The sequence below is a fragment of the Leopardus geoffroyi genome, chromosome X (assembly GCF_018350155.1).
Source record: "Leopardus geoffroyi isolate Oge1 chromosome X, O.geoffroyi_Oge1_pat1.0, whole genome shotgun sequence".
NCBI lineage: Eukaryota > Metazoa > Chordata > Mammalia > Carnivora > Felidae > Leopardus > Leopardus geoffroyi.
The window spans coordinates 1,152,250-1,169,685 of record NC_059343.1 but is presented as its reverse complement, the minus strand read 5'-3'; the positions used below and the strand labels follow the sequence as shown (position 1 = coordinate 1,169,685).

General features: G+C 49.6%; 1 protein-coding gene across 2 annotated transcripts in view; it reads left to right on the top strand.

Moving 5' to 3' along the window:
- DHRSX (dehydrogenase/reductase X-linked) overlaps positions 1 to 11,552 on the top strand; it is a 227,781-nt gene extending 216,229 nt beyond the window's left edge. The window contains exon 8 of one of the 2 annotated variants that reach the window (XR_006710937.1): positions 9,388 to 11,552. The gene's annotated coding sequence lies outside the window, so the exon portion shown is untranslated. Of the gene's footprint in view, positions 1 to 8,044; positions 8,389 to 9,387 lie in introns of those variants that run through there. The other variant, XR_006710938.1, reaches the window with a different exon arrangement.
- The last annotated feature ends 5,884 nt before the right edge of the window (positions 11,553 to 17,436 follow it).

Genomic DNA, 17,436 nt, shown 5'->3' with positions numbered 1-17,436 from the left:
CAGGGAGATGCGAAAAGCCTAGTTTGCGAGGAATCCGTCGCATAGCCAGCATACCAGCCCCGGACCATGTGCCTCGGGGTCGCCTTTACTGGAGAGAGAATCAAACTTAGGTCACTGTTTTTAATATGAAATTTATGGTCAAATTGGTTTCCATACAACAGCCAGTGCTCATCCCAACAGGTGACCTCCTCAATGCCCATCTCCCACCCTCCCCTCCCTCCTACGCCCCAGCAACCCTCGGATTGTTCTCAGTTTTTAAGAGTCTCTTATGGTTGCCTCCCTCCCTCTCTAGCCTTTTTTTTCCCCTTCACCTCCCCCATGGGTTTCTGTTAAGTTTCTAACGATCCACATATGAGTGAAAACGTATGTATCTGTCTTTCTCTGCCTGACTTATTTCACTTAGCATCACACTCTCCAGTTCCATCCACGTTGCTACAAAGGGCCATATTTCATTCTTTCTCATTGCCACATAGTACTCCTTTGTGTATATAAACCACAATTTCTTTATCCATTCGTCAGTTGATGGACATTTAGGCTCTTTCCATAGTTTGGCTATTGTTGAGAGTGTTGATATAAACATTGGGGTACAAGGGCCCCTATGCATCAGCCCTCCTGTATCCCTTGGGTCAATTCCTAGCAGTGCTATTGCTGGGTCATAGGGTAGATCTATTTTTAATTTTGTGAGGAACCTCCACACTGTTTTCCAGAGCAGCTGCACCAGTTTGCATTCCCACCATTTTTAAGCAGTGTTGTTTTAGGGTTTCCGTGCCTGGCAAAGCTAATCCTGGTGTCACCATTGAAGCTCTATGTTCCCTGCAGACCACCCCTCACCCCACCCCCCCATCCCTGCACACATGTTAAACCCTCCATCCAAACGACTCCGAAGGCAGCTCGGCCATTTCCATAATCTGATTTGCTTTTCCTCCACATTGGAGGGGATGAACGCAGTGACCTTCAAGGACACATCTGAATGAAGACGCTTAGGTCTGGGTAGAGCCGGCAAAGAAAAGAGATCTTTGGCTTCTGGTACCTTATCCCTCACCGTATTGCATTCGATGAGCATCGCCGCTAAATGAGTTATAAAGGCATTCAGACCATCACCCTGCAAAGCTCTGTGGTAAAGGGATGTCAACCCACCATCACAACCCTCCTGGTGAAGGAGCGGTCAGCTCAGAGCCCAGAGGGACATTTTGGCATCTCAGCCTTGCCCTGGTGCCATTGCATGGTGATTGCATGGGGCACAACCCATCCTAGGAAGGAGATCAATGTCTCGGGGTGTTTTTCTGACCCAACAAAATACCAGTGGCCGCAGGCAGTGAGGTTCGGGGCTTGAGGGAGGGGATTCTTGACTGCCAGTAAGCTGTTGTGCCCACTACTGAGGGCTCAGAATAAATCCCAGGAGTTATGGGAAAGGACGGGGCTGATCCTAGGTAACTGAGACCCTCAGCAGTACGAGGTTTCTACACAAGCCATCTGGGAAAATATGCGGGGCGAGCCAATGGGCCAGGACATACATCTTGGAAAAGCACTAACGCCTGGCCGTGACCTGGTTTCTAACACTGCCGTGAGCAAAACGGGCTCAGCATTCACCAAGAAACATCTGGTTTTTTCATGGCCAACATTTACATTATTCTTGCAAAGACCAAGGATTTAATCCAGTTCAAAGAAAATGGGAACAGGGGGAAGTATTTCATAAGAGGACACTGAAAAATTCCAGAAGGCCGGGGTGCCCCGGGGGGCTCAGTCGGTTGAGCGTCCGACTTCGGCTCAGGTCGTGATCTCGCGGTCCGTGGGTTCGAGCCCCGCGTGACTCCTCTGGGTGCACCTGCACAGGAGACTGTCAGCTCCCTGAAGGCAGGACGCAAGTCTATTTGTGCACCTTCTTACGTCCACCTCTTGGCCCCCCACCCCTCCCTCCGGCGTGATCAGCTGCTCTGTGAAAGCCTGCTGGCAGGAGGTGGAAACGTCAGGTCAGCTGGGAATCCGTGCCTGTGTCATGTTCCCTTCCCATTGGCAGCAACACGGCGTCCCAGGATGCACGGACCCTGATGCATGCTGGTCCCATTTCCAGGGACATAAAAAGCCGCCTATGTATCGATGATCATCTAACACGGTTGCATCCACAGCCCCTTTGTGCCCATAAAGCAGGTGCGTGAGCCTAAACACTCAGAGTGTGGTTTAACTTCATTTCCGCGGGTGATACACGAGGTACAGCACCTTCATCCTGAGTGCAGCCAGCTTCCCGAACTGCCTCGTCTGGTCACCTTTGGCTCTCCTTCATCTACCCAGCCAAGCACTCGATAAATAATTGCTGGATAGATAAGGCAATGCATGCCAAAGTAGTGCTGTGTGAATTCCAAGGCAGCCAAGACTGCATTCATGATGAGCCCAGGCAATGCTTTAAAAAAAAAAAAAAATCCCAGCTGAACATCTATATCCTTGCAGAGTTTCTAGAATATGAATGCAATTTCCACATCTGACATTCAAATCTCTGCGGTCACAGGAGAAGTAGCTCAGCCAGGAGCCTGGCCAGCCCAAGAGAAACCCCACTGACCTTGGAGTTGGTCAGTGCTGCTTCTGGGCACCACTGGGTGCCCATGATGCGTCTCCTACGAAACTTTGATGTTCCTTTTTTTCTCTTGAAGATGTGCCAGGAGCTGAATTGTGTACTCCCCAAAATGCATGTGTTGAAATCCTTTCTCCCAGGACCTCAGAAGGGGACTGTATTTGGACGTGGGGTCTTCAAAGAAGGGATTAAGATACGATGAGGGCAGTAGGGTGGGCCCTGATCGCATAGGACTAGGGTCCTTATAAGAACAGGATATCAGGACACAGGCACAGAGGGACGGCCAGGTGAGGACACAGGGAGAGCACGGCCTCTACATGCCAAGGAGAGAGGCAGCGGGAGGAACGAGCCTTGGCCACACGTGGATCTCAGAGTCCTAGACTCCAGGACCAGGAGACAATAAATGTCTGTTGTTTGAGCCAACCCATATGTGGTGTTTTCTGACTATAGTAGGTTATAGCTATCCTATGTATGTATGCATATCCTATATACATACCCAAATATATATATGTGTGTGTGTATAGATATATATATATAGATATAAAATGTATACCCAATTTTATTTTATTTATTTATTTATTTATTTATTTATTTATTTGGGATAGTTGTGTATATACACACACACACAAATATCCCAACTATATTTATATAAAATATATACTCAAGTATGGGTATGTATAGATACATAGATAAATACAACAGGATAGATAGATAGATAGATAGATAGATAGATAATAGATAGATAAGAAGAATACATAGATACAAAAATAGGGTAGGTAGATAGATGAATAGATAGATAGATAGATAGACAGATAGATAGATACAGAGATGGATGGATGGATAGATAGATAGATAGATAGATAGATAGATATGATGGATAGATACATAGATACATAGATAGATATGATGGATAGATGGAAGGATGGATGGATAGATAGATAGATACATACATACATACATATAATGGATGGATAGATAGGATGGAGAGATAGATGATAGATAGATAGATAGATAGATAGATAGATATAGATACATACATACATACATACATACATATGATAGATGGATGGATAGATAGATAGATAGATGGAGATAGATACATACATACATACGTACATAGCTGATGGATAGAGAGATACCTGACAGATGGGTGGATGGATGGATGGATGGATCAATGATACATACATACATACATATGATGGATGGATGGATGGATGGATGGATGGATAGATGGATGGATGGATATGTGGATGGATGGAGGGATGGATGGATGGATAGATACATACACACATAGATACATTAGATAGATGGATACGTGACTATACTATGTGTACGAAGTGGCCAAGTGTGGAGGAATAAAATCAGCAACAAAGGGACACAAGGGTTGGAAATGTAACTCAGCCATGGTGCTGGTCATCCATGTGTCCACATTTGTCAACTCTCGCCCACCTGTAGCCCTGATAGTGTGGCTTCCTTGCACCTGAGACTCACCATGGCGGCCTGGATGGTGTCCCCTGGTGCCCCGGAAATAGGGCTCCTCGTCGAGATTGCTTCGAAGGCACCTGCAGGGGGTGGCTGGAGAAGCAAGCTGAAAAGTGCGGTCACGTTACATCAGCTTTAAACCCAGCACAGGCAGACGCGGGGAAGCATAAGCACGGCCCTGTTCTAAAGGCGAAAACCCCAAGGACATAACGCCCTCCAGAGTCACGTACATCTCTCTGGTTCCCGGTTCACAGTCCAGCCCCAGCAACACGCAGCTGGTTGTCGAGAACTGCCGTGAACTCTCTAGCCTGATGGTACTTACACAAGGCTCACGGCTGCCTCTGGAAGGCTCACAGATACCCCGTGGGACACTTGCACGGAGGAAAACAGCCCCAGGGGGAAGATGCTGACAGGTGGTCCCACTTTGCCCAGGCGAACGTCCCATCGGGGTCCAGTCTCTGTCCCGAATGCCCAGGCCCCATAGACACACTCCACTCCTGCCCAGTTCCCTGGGTTACCTGCCTTCCAAACGTGGTTGGGGGTCCACAGGACTTGAGAGGCCACCAAGAAGCTCACACATCTATATTTCTTTCCCTGATGCAAAAAAAAAAAAAAAAAAGTTCCTTAAGAACAACAAAAAAATAATCTAACATTTTTTCAACTTTATTTATTTTGACAGAGAAAGAGGGAGACAGAGAATCTGAGCTGTCAGCACAGAGCCCGACACGGGGCTCGAACTCATGAACCGTGAGATCATGACCCGAGTCCAAATCAAGACTCAGACGCCGAACCTAACTTTTTTAAGTTTTTAATTCAGGCGTCCCTAATCTACCTTTTTAATTTTTTTCCTACGTTTTATTTTTTTCTAATGTTTATTTATTTGAGAGAGAGAGAGAGAGAGAGCGAGAGAGCAGGGGAAGGGCAGAGGGAGGGAGACACAGAATCCGAAACAGGCTCCAGGTTGCGAGCTGTCGGCACAGAGCCTGACGCGGGGCTTGAACCCACGAACCGCGAGATCATGACCTGAGCTGAAACCAAGAGTCAGATGTTTAACCAACTGAGTCACCCAGTGTCCCTAATCTAACGTTTTAAAGGGAGCAAAGCACATGAATAGGTATTTTTGCAAAGAATTAAAAAAAAATGGAGATGTACAGATTCCAAACCAGAATGGCAGAAAACCAGAATAAAGACGTCAATTAGTCGGACATGAATTAAAAGAAGAAATTATAACAAAGACTGAAACCTATAGAAAAAAAAAAGACAAGTACCAGTGTATCAGACCTAATAGAAATTCAGTTAAACCACTTAATTAAGGGAAAAACCTCAAATTAAATAAGATTGTGACTACATACATATTTTTTTCTTACTCTGACTATATTCTATTTATGTAATAAACCAAATTACACAAAGTGATTAAAAACAAAAGGCTAGGGGCGCCTGGGTGGCTCAGTCGGTTAAGCGTCCGACTTCAGCTCAGGTCACGATCTCACGGTCCGTGAGTTCGAGCCCCGCGTCGGGCTCTGGGCTGATGGCTTAGAGCCTGGAGCCTGTTTCCGATTCTGTGTCTCCCTCTCTCTCTGCCCCTCCCCCGTTCATGCTCTGTCTCTCTCTGTCCCAAAAATAAATAAACGTTGAAAAAAAAAAAAAAAGTCTAGACATATACAAACATCAGGCCAGGACGAATCAAAATCCCGCTGGGGAGGCACCATTAATTTACGGCACAGTTGATACAGAAAGCAGGTTTAAATTGAGAAAAGTAAACCTCAGAAGGGAGAGATAAGACATTCACGCATGGATGGTGCAGCTGCATGAAATCGAAACGTGCGAAAGAACAAGAGAGCAAAACGCAACAGGGTGACATTTATCCACACGCTTCAATGACGAGTGTTTTGTGGAGTGAAAACGTCGGGGTGTGGGCACGTCATTCCGTACGAACTTGATGTACGAACTCCACAAAAGCACGTTGTCATGAGTAGTCATGAAATACTTTATTTTTATTGTTTTAATGTTTATTTATTCTTGAGACAAAGACAGAGAGTGAGAAGGGGAGGGACAGAGAGAGGGAGACACAGAATCTGAAGCAGGATCCAGGCTCTGAGCTGTCAGCACAGCCTCAGCCCTGCCTGGATCTCAGACCCCCAGCCTCAGCCCTGCCTGGATCTCACACCCCCAGCCTCAGCCCAACCTGGATCTCAGAGTCCCTGCTTCAGCCCTGCCTGGATCTCAGACTCCCAACCTCAGCCCTGCCTTGATCTCAGACCCCCAGCCTCAGCCCTGCCTGGATCTCAGAACTCCAACCTTAGCCCTGCCTGGATCTCAAAACCCCAGCCTCGGCCCTGCCTGGATCTCAGACCCCCCAGCCTCAGCCCTGCATGGATCGCAGACCCGCAGTCTCAGCCCTGCCTGGATCTCAGACCCCCAACCTCAGCCCTGCCTGGACCTCAGACACCCAGCCTCAGCCCTGCCTGGATCTCAGCCTCCCATTTCTGCCCTGCCTGGGCCTCACAATCCCAGCCTTGGTCCTGCCTAGAAGTCAGACCCCAGCCTCAGCCCTGCCTGGATCTCAGACTCCCAGCCTCAGCCCTGCCTGGATCTCAGACTCCCAGCCTCAGCCCTGCCTGGATCTCAGACTCCCAGCCTCAGCCCTGCCTGGATCTCAGACCCCAGCCTTCAGAGCCACAAGACCATAAGTATCTGTTGTTTCGGCCACCTAGTCTTGGTGCTGTATCATGGCCGCCCAAGCCAACTAATGCATTACAGTGTTACAAGGAAACAGGTCCACAAATTATAACAATCGCTAAGCCAGCAGGGCCCGAATAGCCATGAGTGCAACTTACCAGTAAATCTCAGTGTATGGCCAATAGACATCAAAACGGTATTTAAGTTTTGAAAAATTGAATTCATGTGATGAAAAGTTGAATGCAGCATAGCATCAGATACACCGTAATGCGTTTGGACAAGTATACCCCCCTGCAAGGAAATCCTACGGGAAGGTCACATGTTTGTGAGATGTATTCGAGTTGAAAAGCATTTATATCCTTTGACCCAAAAATGCCAATACCAATATGCACAAGTTTGAACACGGCTGACCAGATACCACCTAGCAAAGTAAATGCCTAATGGTGACGTGAAGCCAGCTGTTGGTCTACAACCAAAAGGTGAGATTAACCACAGCGGCATTGGTAACCGACCGGATACAGGACCCAAGGGGCCCTGGTGACAAAGCCACCTTCCCCAAATTGTGCAAATTCCAGTCACCCGCTGGTCTGTACGCGTGGCCACAGGTCAGGAGTATCGCCAGCTCCCGCTTTGCTGCCCAAGTTGTAAGAAAAAGGTTGAATCCGAATCTTTAGTAAAAGTCGGGGCGCCTGGGTGGTTCCGTTGGTAAGGCATTCAAGTGCAACTCAGCCCAAGTCTTGATCTCACAGTCGTGAGTTCAAGCTTCATGTTGGGTTCCATCCTTGACATGAAGCCTGCTTAAAAAAGAAAAAAGAGGGGGGGGGGGGCGCCTGGGTGGCTCAGTCGGTTAAGCTCCCGACTTCGGCTCAGGTCATGATCTCACGGTCCGTGAGTTCGAGCCCCGTGTCGGGCTCTGTGCTGACAGCTCAGAGCCTGGAGCCTGTTTCGGATTCTGTGTCTCCCTCTCTCTCTGACCCTCCCCCGTTCATGCTCTGTCTCTCTGTCTCAAAAATAAATAAAACATTAAAAAAAATTAAAAAAAAAAAAAGAGGGGTGCCTGGGTGGCTCAGTTGGTTAAGCATCCAACTTTTCATCTCCGCCCAAGTCTTGATGTCATGAGTTCAAGTCCCATGTTGGGCTCCGTCCTGGACGTGAAACCTATTAAAAAAAAAAAAAAAAGAATCTTTAGAAAAACTGTAGGAATATGTTCACTGAGGTTTTGTGTGCCTTATTTTCATTGCAGATTAGTGGTAAACAGCCCAGACGTCCATCAGTATCGTGATGACGAGTGTTTTCGTCCCCTTTCCTTCTCACCAGTTACATTGGTTATAAAACGAGATGTAAAAGGCGGTCAAGCCTCACGAAGCCCTGTGTGCCATGTTTTAGCTCCCTTACCCCATACCACACACTTCCTTCTCTGCAAGGCCAACCTGCCGAGGAAAAGGATATTGAGGACCATGGAGACCTGAACACAGAGGAGGGGGCAGCTAATCCAGACCTTGAGAGTTGCACCCAACACAGCACAAATGCAAATGGGAACCAGGGAAATCCGAGACCCTGCCAGCTGAGCTAAGAAGCCAAGGGCGGATCCAGGGACTAAAGTGGCAGGAGGCAAAATGAGGAATGGAATGGAGACTCCAGGTTAGTATTGGTGAAAGAGGGAAAACAAGATGGCGGGCGGGGTTGGGGAGCTCAGCAGCAGGAAATCATCTCTCCAGAGACACCTCTGGATTTTCAGGACATTGTGTCTCTGCCCCCTGCCCCCCAACTTGTGCTCTCTCTCTCTCTCCAAATAAATAAGTAAACTTAAGAAATAATAAAATAACATAAACTGAACTAAACTAAAATGAAATAAAATAAAAAGAATTTAAGTCACAGAGGAGAAAGGGAGTCTGTGCCTTCCACCCTTGTTACCTGGACAATCAACCAGAATGTTTTTCCAAGGGGGAAGCCAGGAAGGGCGGGGGGGGCGGCGGGGGGGGGAACCATTGGTCTAAAAATGTGTAACACACAGAGATTATGTACACACAGAGAACTATGAATTCCAACTACTCTGTTGGGAATATACACTCCTTTTTTTTAAGATAATTTATTCCCTGGGTACCTGGGTGACTCATCTCAGTCCATTTGTCGGTTTTGGCTTGGGTCATGATCCCAGGGTCGTGGGATTGAGCCCCACATGGGGCTCTGTATTGGGTGTGGGGCCTGTTTAATTCTCTCTCTTGTCTCTCCCTCTGGCCCTCTACCCTGCTGTCTCTGTCTCCCTAAAAATAAACATAATAATAATAAAATGAATTCCAAAACAAGAGAATTGGGCCAGTGACGAGCTAAAAAGTCATGGATTGCCCTGTCATCTAGAGGTTGGAAGACATATGATTCCAGTAATGAGACCCTCTACCTTAATCTCTACACAATACATGGCACGAATTCCCCACACTGGTTGGACGATTACTGTGCAATCGATTAGGAATCCAGCCTATTTACTCCTTGTAACCAAGTCCGTGAGTGACAGCAGCCTGGACGTGGATAAAAGGATGGGGCAGGGTGGGTCCAGGAGGGCCCGATTTCCACATTCTGTCTAGCTGGGCGCCATATGCAATTTAGGCAAGAATCAGGCATGACTGTGAGTGTGGTACTCACTGCGGTCTCTTTTTCCCCAGGTGACCCTATTTGAACTGCACAACACGAATGCATCCTTTTCCTCCAAGAGGCTGAGAGGCGTGGAATGTGGGCGTGGAAGAACTCGACGGAAAATCCCGGCTGAGCATCCAAATCCCAACACATGCTTTGCATAGCGTCCCATTGATGACCCACGAGCTCGCACAACGGCGTGATGAAAACTCGTCATCCTGCGGTCTGTCGTCCAGCCAGGTGGGCTCACGGTGTGTGAACCGATGTGCATGCATCATCGTGGGGGGACTCAGCCCGTGCGGGCAGCCCCAAGATGGACTCCGGGCCTCACGGCTCATGCAACTAGTCTCTGTGCAGCGACGTCTCAACCGGGGCCATCACATATCACACGCCCATGTCTGGGAGACCCTGGCAGTGACTCCCCTGCAGAGAACACAGGCACCCCGATTCCTCTGGCTGCCCTCCGGCTGGACATGGCCCCACAGTGCTGGCGAGGCGTCCGCGAGGCCATAGAGTCATGGAGCTCAGTGTCCGGAGGGATCTGAGGCCATTCCATGGCACCTCTCGTTGGATATTGCTTCGTGGATCGGGCTGCTCTGATCACAGACGAGGCCAGGCTGTGCTGGGTGATAGTGACACCTCAGTGCATTGCACCTGTTCGGGTGCCTGGGGCGGCCACAGCAAATGACGACGAGCTGGGGGGCTCAGGACGACAGAAGTGTGTTCTCTCCCAGCTCCAGAGGCTTCCGGACACCCTTGGTGACCCCTGGCTTCTAGACACAGCGCCCATGTCTGCCTCCAAACCCCCCCCCAAGCTTCTCCCCTCTGTCATTATGCTTGGAGCCCAGAGACCTCAAAACCACATCCTGCTTTGCAGCAAAACCCCTGGGCTCTGGCTTCTGGGTTATTTCACAGACCCTACTTTGTGTGGAAAAGCCTTCCTGCGGTTCCGAATTCAGGTTCCGAGGCCCCGCGCCTGCCCCGGACATCCCCATCGGTCAGCCCGTGGCAACCAGGATCGCTTTGCAGGGGTGTGGCCGCCCCTCCAGCCCCAACAGATGTGTGCACAGGGGAGTCTGCCCATCGGGGAAGAAATAGGGCCTCGCAGCGTGCGCGTCAAAGAGGAGCCCGGAGCACCGCATCGGGGGCAGGTGAGTCCTGTGCTCAAGGCTCAACTCAGCGCTAAGGTACTTTAATGGTTTCTGGGGCCATGCGTTGATGGCGGCCGGTTCCCATTTCCTCTCTTTCGCATGCACCGTGTGATCTGATTCTCAGTGCTGGACACGGAAAGTGATGTCTGTTGCAACGCTGACCACCCCCAGAAAGATACTACGGGTGTGGATATAAAAAAGAAAAACGAATTACTCTTTCTTTTTTACTGCCTCTGGAGGCCTCCAGTCTGCTTTTCCCAAACCCCGCGAAGGTCGTAATGAATCGGCCAAATGCACTGATCGCTTTATGCCCCGTTGGTAAAATCTCCTAATTGCATCCCTGGGCTCATCGTAAAGGAGAGGGCTCATGCCCCCGATCGGTAATTTTCTATTAGAATACAGGCGGATGGGAGGTGCTGTGGGGTGAGCACGACTCTGTATTTGATGGAAAACATTCGGAACAAACTGAATGCACTCGCAGCACAAGCAGTAGTCACCGGGCAGGGACTCTGCCTGACAAGCCGGTCACCCTCCAGACAAATTGAAGGCCATGCGTTTTCCTGTTGGTTTATGTGTTCTAACAACACGATGAATTTTCAAGGACTGTTGGATAATACAGCTCAAGTGTGGGGGGTGGGGAGCCACTGTTCTGTGCACACGCTCTGTCGGACATGTCTGAGGCCGGCATTACTCATGGGCAAAACCCATCAGACAGCCGACGTTTGCTGTTGACAGAGTCGTGCACTGCTGAACAGGGTATTGACTGACCTTGTGACCGACTGAAACTAGTCAAGACGTGTAGGGATGGGGGGCGCCTGGGTGGCGCAGTCAGTTGAGCGTCCGACTTCAGCCAGGTCACGATCTCGCAGTCCGTGAGTTCGAGCCCCGCGTCGGGCTCTGGGCTGATGGCTCAGAGCCTGGAGCCTGTTTCCGATTCTGTGTCTCCCTCTCTCTCTGCCCCTCCCCCGTTCATACTCTGTCTCTCTCTGTCCCAAAAATAAATAAACGTTGAAAAAAAAAAATTAAAAAAAAAAAAAAAAAAGACGTGTAGGGATGGGGCATGGCAGGAGCTAGAAGACAGTGGATTGTATTGTTTAAATCCTTGGGACTTTTTAAATCCCTGGTATCATCCTTGCAGATTTTTTCTCCATGGCGACTACCAATGGCAGCTCCTGTGTTTCCAGAATCTGCCCACAGTGACAACATTGTGAAGTTTTGGTTTGCTTTGGGCAGAAAAGCTGTGTTGGTCTGCGTGTCTTAAATGTCAGTTATTGGAAGGAAGGAAAGAGGGAGGAAGGAAGGAAAGAAGAAAGGAAGGATGGAAGGAAGGTAGGAGAAGAGAAGGAATGAAGGAAGAGAGGGAAGGAGGGAGGGAGAGAAGGAAGGAAGGGAGGGAGGGAGGGAGGGAGGGAGAGAAGGAAAGAAGGAAGGAAGGAATAAGGGAAAGATGGAAAGGAAGAGAAGGAAGGAAGGAAGGAAGGAAGGAAGGAAGGAAGGAAGGAAAGAAGGAAGGAAGGAAGGAAGGAGAAGAGAAGGAATGAAGGAAGAGAGGGAAGGAGGGAGGGAGAGAAGGAAGGAAGGGAGGGAGGGAGGGAGGGAGGGAGAGAAGGAAGGAAGGAATAAGGGAAAGATGGAAAGGAAGAGAAGGAAGGAAGGAAGGAAGGAAGGAAGGAAGGAAGGAAGGAAAGAAGGAAGGAAGGAAGGAAGGAAGGAAGGAAGGAAGGAAGGAAGTGAGGGAGGGCCCCTCCTTTTTCTGATTACTTAAGGTAGAATCTTGAAACCTTTGTTTTTCTTCTAATAGAAGCATTTAGTCCTGACCATTATTTCTCTCAAACTTCTGCTTTAGCCTCCCCAGAACCCCCCCCCCAAAAATGTTTATTCTTTTTCCTGGTGAGTTGAAAATATTTTCTAATTTCCTTTGAGAATGTATTACTGGTCCATCGTTATTTAGAGTATGCGACTGTAGGGGCGCCTGGGTGGCTCAGTCAGTTAAGCATCCAACTTCTGCTCAGGTCATGATCTCACGGTCTGTGAGTTTGAGTCCCGCCTCGGGCTCTGTGCCGACAACTCAGAGCCTGCTTGGGATTCTCTCTCTCCCTCTCTCTTTGCCCCTTCCCTACTCATCCATGAACTTTCTCTCTCTCTCTCTCTCTCTCTCTCTCTCTCTCTCTCTGTCTCTCTCTCAAAATAACTAAATAAGCCTTAAAAAAATAATTTAGAAAAAAAAAAGAAAGCTTTCTGCTTACAAAGGGTGAGAGAGGAAGTCAAACCTTAAGTATGACCTGTGGACACCGCGGTAGCTTTAAAACACAACCATCAATGCCCCCTCTTTGGAGAAAGTACTTATTCATGCATAAAGCAAATAGTGACACCGTAATAATGCCCCATGGGGAAGCTGTTTTCCCGTTACCCATCCGCCGCAAAACACAGACGTCTGGATATACTAAATTGTTTCCAAATGCCCATCTAATTGGATCCTTTCGAGGCATTTAGGTATGAATCTGATTTACAAAAGCATTTCTTCAGAGCCTAATTATGACAGGATTTACACTTGAAGCATCTCATCCCCCCCCCACCCCAGCCTGTCCAGATATCCAGCCAGTGGTATCAACACAGCGTCTAAATCAAGCCGCTTGTTTGGTTTTAATTAGTGCAAGTTTGGCTTTCGTAGGAAAAACATCATTTTGGAAAAAGAAGTTAGTTCTAGGGCTGGAAAATTGTCATCCATTGCACAGAAATAAGTGCCTCCGAATTTGCCACATGAAAATGGATGTTATGGTAAATTTAGTCTACGTTTTCTTTCAGCAGATAAAAATGTAATTTATCAAGTAAGCATTTTAGAGAGTGTGGGGATCGCAGGGAGAGTTTCACGGAAGGCAAGAATTATTATTTGTGACAACAAGTCGATAGATACAAGAACGGATTGCCTTATGGGAGGATTCCCTGTGAAATGTATTTTAGATTGTGTTTATAGGTACACACATACATATATACACAAATAGCTCATGTGTGAATGAGAAGGGATGCACCCCAACTTTACAGTAATGATGTCTGGTGACAACTCCGGTAAGTGTGGTTCGGGGCTCTAAATACACATGCCCCCATCCCCATCCCATCCATCAAAATATCTTTCATCACAGAATGTTAAAATTTAATTATCCACAGGGCCCCTGGGGGACTCAGTTGGCTGAGCGTCCGACTTTGGCTCAGGTCATGATCTCACGGTTCATGGGTTCGAGCCCACGTCAGGCTCTGTGAGGACAGCTCAGAGCCTGGAGCCTGCTTCGGATTCTGTGTCTCCCTCTCTCTCTGCCCCTCCCCCTGCCTGTCTCTCTCTGTCACATAAACATCAAAAAAAAAAAAATTAAAAATTTAATTATCCAGGAGGCACCATGATACAGTAGGTTAGAAATTTCAGGGTGACATAATATATCACCATTTGCACATTTACAAAGACAATTAAAAGATAGCAACCAGTTCCTTGATTTTTCCCACACACCCCCTGCCACACATATCCATTTTTGAAAACACGAAAAAATCTACACAAAGTTTTGGAAATTTTCTTGAGCCATACAGATTGTGCTGAGAACCTTCTGGCACACTAGAAGATGCTTGTTTTCTGTATCAGTCAGCTATAAATCAGGCTGTGTAACAAACAATTCTCAATCTCAGTTCCCTGCAATAATAAATATGGATTTTTCACACCTGTGGGTCTGTGGGTGTGTTGGGCTGATGTAGGCTGGGCCCTCCAGGCTAAGCTGGACCCAGTGTCTCAGCTTAGATCCACATCTGCTCCTTGTGATTGCATGATTTGCGTGTGCTGAGTTTTGTTTTCACAAGTGCATTTCTGAGATCTTCTCCATCCTGTGCAGCCTCTCACAGAAATGGTTGTAATTGGAAAAAAAAAAAAAAGAAAAGAAAATCCATATGTGAAGGCAGTTCATTCCTGACTTTGAAAGCGTCAGCAAAAGTTTGAAGAGTCCGTCGTTTGGTGAATTTCTTTGCCCGTCACCTCCGTTTGTACCGCATGAGGAAAACGGCACATTCCCAGCAAGTTTGCGAGGTACAAGATGAATCGCATCGCATATTAGCACCTAGGTAATGCAGGCAGGTGGTTACTTTTAGTAGTAATTCACGGTTGAGTGTCCAACTTCGGCTTGGGTCATGATCTCATGGCCTCTATCACCCCAGCTTTGTGACACTGAATGTCGAGGCGTCTTCTGACGATGAGACTTCCCGTTTGTGTTAAAGTCACCCAGAAATATGATGTTCAGATATGTGCAGAGGGGTCCGATGGTGTCCCTTGCACACGGAACTGATCCAAACAGTAAGGATGGGACCTGATTTGCAAACAGGGTCTTTGCAGAGGACATTAATTCATTAATTAAGATGAGGTCATATTGCATTAGGCTGGGTCCTAAATCACCAGACAGGTGTCCTTCCAAGAAGAGGGAAATTGAGGTACAGAGACACGGGGACAAGGCCACATGACGAGAGGCAGAGAGAGGGTGGTGTCTCTACAAGGCAGGTGGCCCCAAGGATCGCCAGCAGCCCCGGAAGCTGGAAGAATAAGTCTGTGAGGGTTGAAGCCACGTGGTTTGTGGCTTTGGGTTACAACGGCCCCCGGAAACTTGTGCTGAACCGAGCACGTATTTATACAACAGAGGCTCGATTTTCCTGGCATTTTCCTCGGCTGCTGGAGATGACCTCTGCTCGGCGTTGCCTATTTCTTTCCCGGGTTTTTCCATTTCCGTGCCCAGCCGGCGTCCTAATCTACTCGCTTGAAAATACATCGGGGCCAGGCTGCCTCATCCACATGGTCCCTCCCTCTGTTCCCCACGTAGAAACCTCTCTGATACTTGGAGAAAATCCTCCCGGGAGACGTTCACACTTTGTGTTGATGGCCACACGTCCCTGTGTGTTCGGAGAGTCACTGGTGGGGACCAGAGTCCCCCACCGATCATGTGCCCGTGTTCCACCCCCGGCCCCCGCCCCGTGCCCAGCGCAGCTCGATGCAGAGACCCCAGACCTGGGTGCTATTTTTTTTTAACTTACATCCAAGTTAGTTAGCATCTGGTGCAACAAGGATTTCAGCAGTAGATTCCTTCGTGCCCCTTACCCGTTTAGCCCATCCCCCCTCCCACAGCCCCTCCAGTAACACTCAGGGCAACAGAGCCTCGTACTTCTGGGGGCTCCTGGAGGCAGCCCCGAGCTCCTGCACAGACAAGGCCGAGAACCCGCGACGGGTAAGCCCCGAGGGAAAGGAGGTAACGCGCACAATCCAGCCCTTTGCAAAGGCACTGATATGAACACCTGCGGAGGCCAACTCCTGGAGGGACGTGGGAAATGTGGAGACTTCTGGAAAGGACCGGATCCACTTGACAAAGAACAATCACAGCTCCGCCCGCCGTGAGCCTGGCTCGTTTCGTCCGAGATGTGCGGGGAGCCCCCCAGGATGTGCCACGCAGCTCCCGCCTGCCTCCTGTGGACGGCCGGCTTCGGCGTGGACCTCGGCGGGGCCGTATGTGACGATAGGCAAAGATCCACACAATGTGTCCAGGCCAATAAATAAGCTCAGTGTGTTCAGTGAGCACAGCACCTAAATGTCATTAGGTTCCCCCGGCTCTGGGGCCCGGGAAGCACGGCCTGGGGCTCTTTTAATTAGAGGTTTCTCCAGCTTTGAGATACACGCTGGGCTGGAAAGGTGAGGCCACAGCTCCCTCGGCATCTGCTGGGTTGGTGAGTGCGGATTTAACAGGAAGCCCGTAGCAGGCGGCCAACGTGTGCTGTGCTGCAAGAGGGAGCAGACCCCAAAAGGGAGGGGAGAGAAGAGTCCCCGTCAACTGCTTTCCGGAGCTCCCTGTGTTAAGGCTGCGGAAACAAAACACCCGAGACCTGGTGACTTCAACAACAGACATTTCTTATCTCCCTCCTGGCGGCTGAGAGTCAGAAAACAAGAAGCCGCCGAAGCTGGGAGTCTGAGATCCAGGCAGGGCTGAGGATGGGGGTCTGACAACCAGACAGGGCTGAGGATGAAAGTCGGAGATCCGGGCAGGGCTTGAGTTTAGGAGTATGAGGTCCAGGCAGGGCTGAGGCTGGGAAGCTGAGATCCAGGAGGGGCTGAGGCTGGGAGTCTGAGGTCCAGGCAGGGCTGAGGCTGGGGGTCTGACATCCAGGCAGGGTTGAGGATAGGAGTCTGAGGTACAGACAGGGCTGAGTATGGGGTTCTGAGATTCAGGCAGGGCTGAGGATGGGGGTCTGACAACCAGGCAGGGCTGAGGATGAAAGTCGGAGATCCAGGCAGGGCTTGAGTTTAGGAGTCTGAGGTCCAGGCAGGGCTGAGGCTGGGAAGCTGAGATCCAGGAGGGGCTGAGGCTGGGGGTCTGAGGTCCAGGCAGGGCTGAGGCTGGGGGTCTGAGATCCAGGCAGGGCTGAGGCTGGGAGGCTGAGATCCAGGCAGGGCTGAGGCTGGGGGTCTGACATCCAGGCAGGGCTGAGGCTGGGGGTCTGACATCCAGGCAGGGGTGAGGATAGGAGTCTGAGGTACAGACAGGGCTGAGGATGGGGGTCTGAGGTCCAGGCAGGGCTGAGGCTGGGGGTGTGAGATTCAGGCAGGGCAGAGACTGGGAATCTGAGATCCAGGAGGGGCTGAGGCTGGGACTCTGATATCCAGGCAGGGCTAAAGCTGGGAATCTGAGATCCAGGCAGGCTGAGGCTAGGAGTCTGAGGTCCAGGAAGGGCTGAGGCTGGGAGGCTGAGATCCAGGCAGGGCTGAGGCTGGGGTCTGACTTCCAGGCAGGGCTGCGGCCGGGAACCTGAGGTCCAGGCAGGGCCAAAACTGGGAGGCTGAGATCCGGGAGGGGTGGAGGCTGGGGGTCTGCGGTCCAAGCAGGGCTGAAGCTGGGAGTGAGGTCCAGGCAGGGCTGT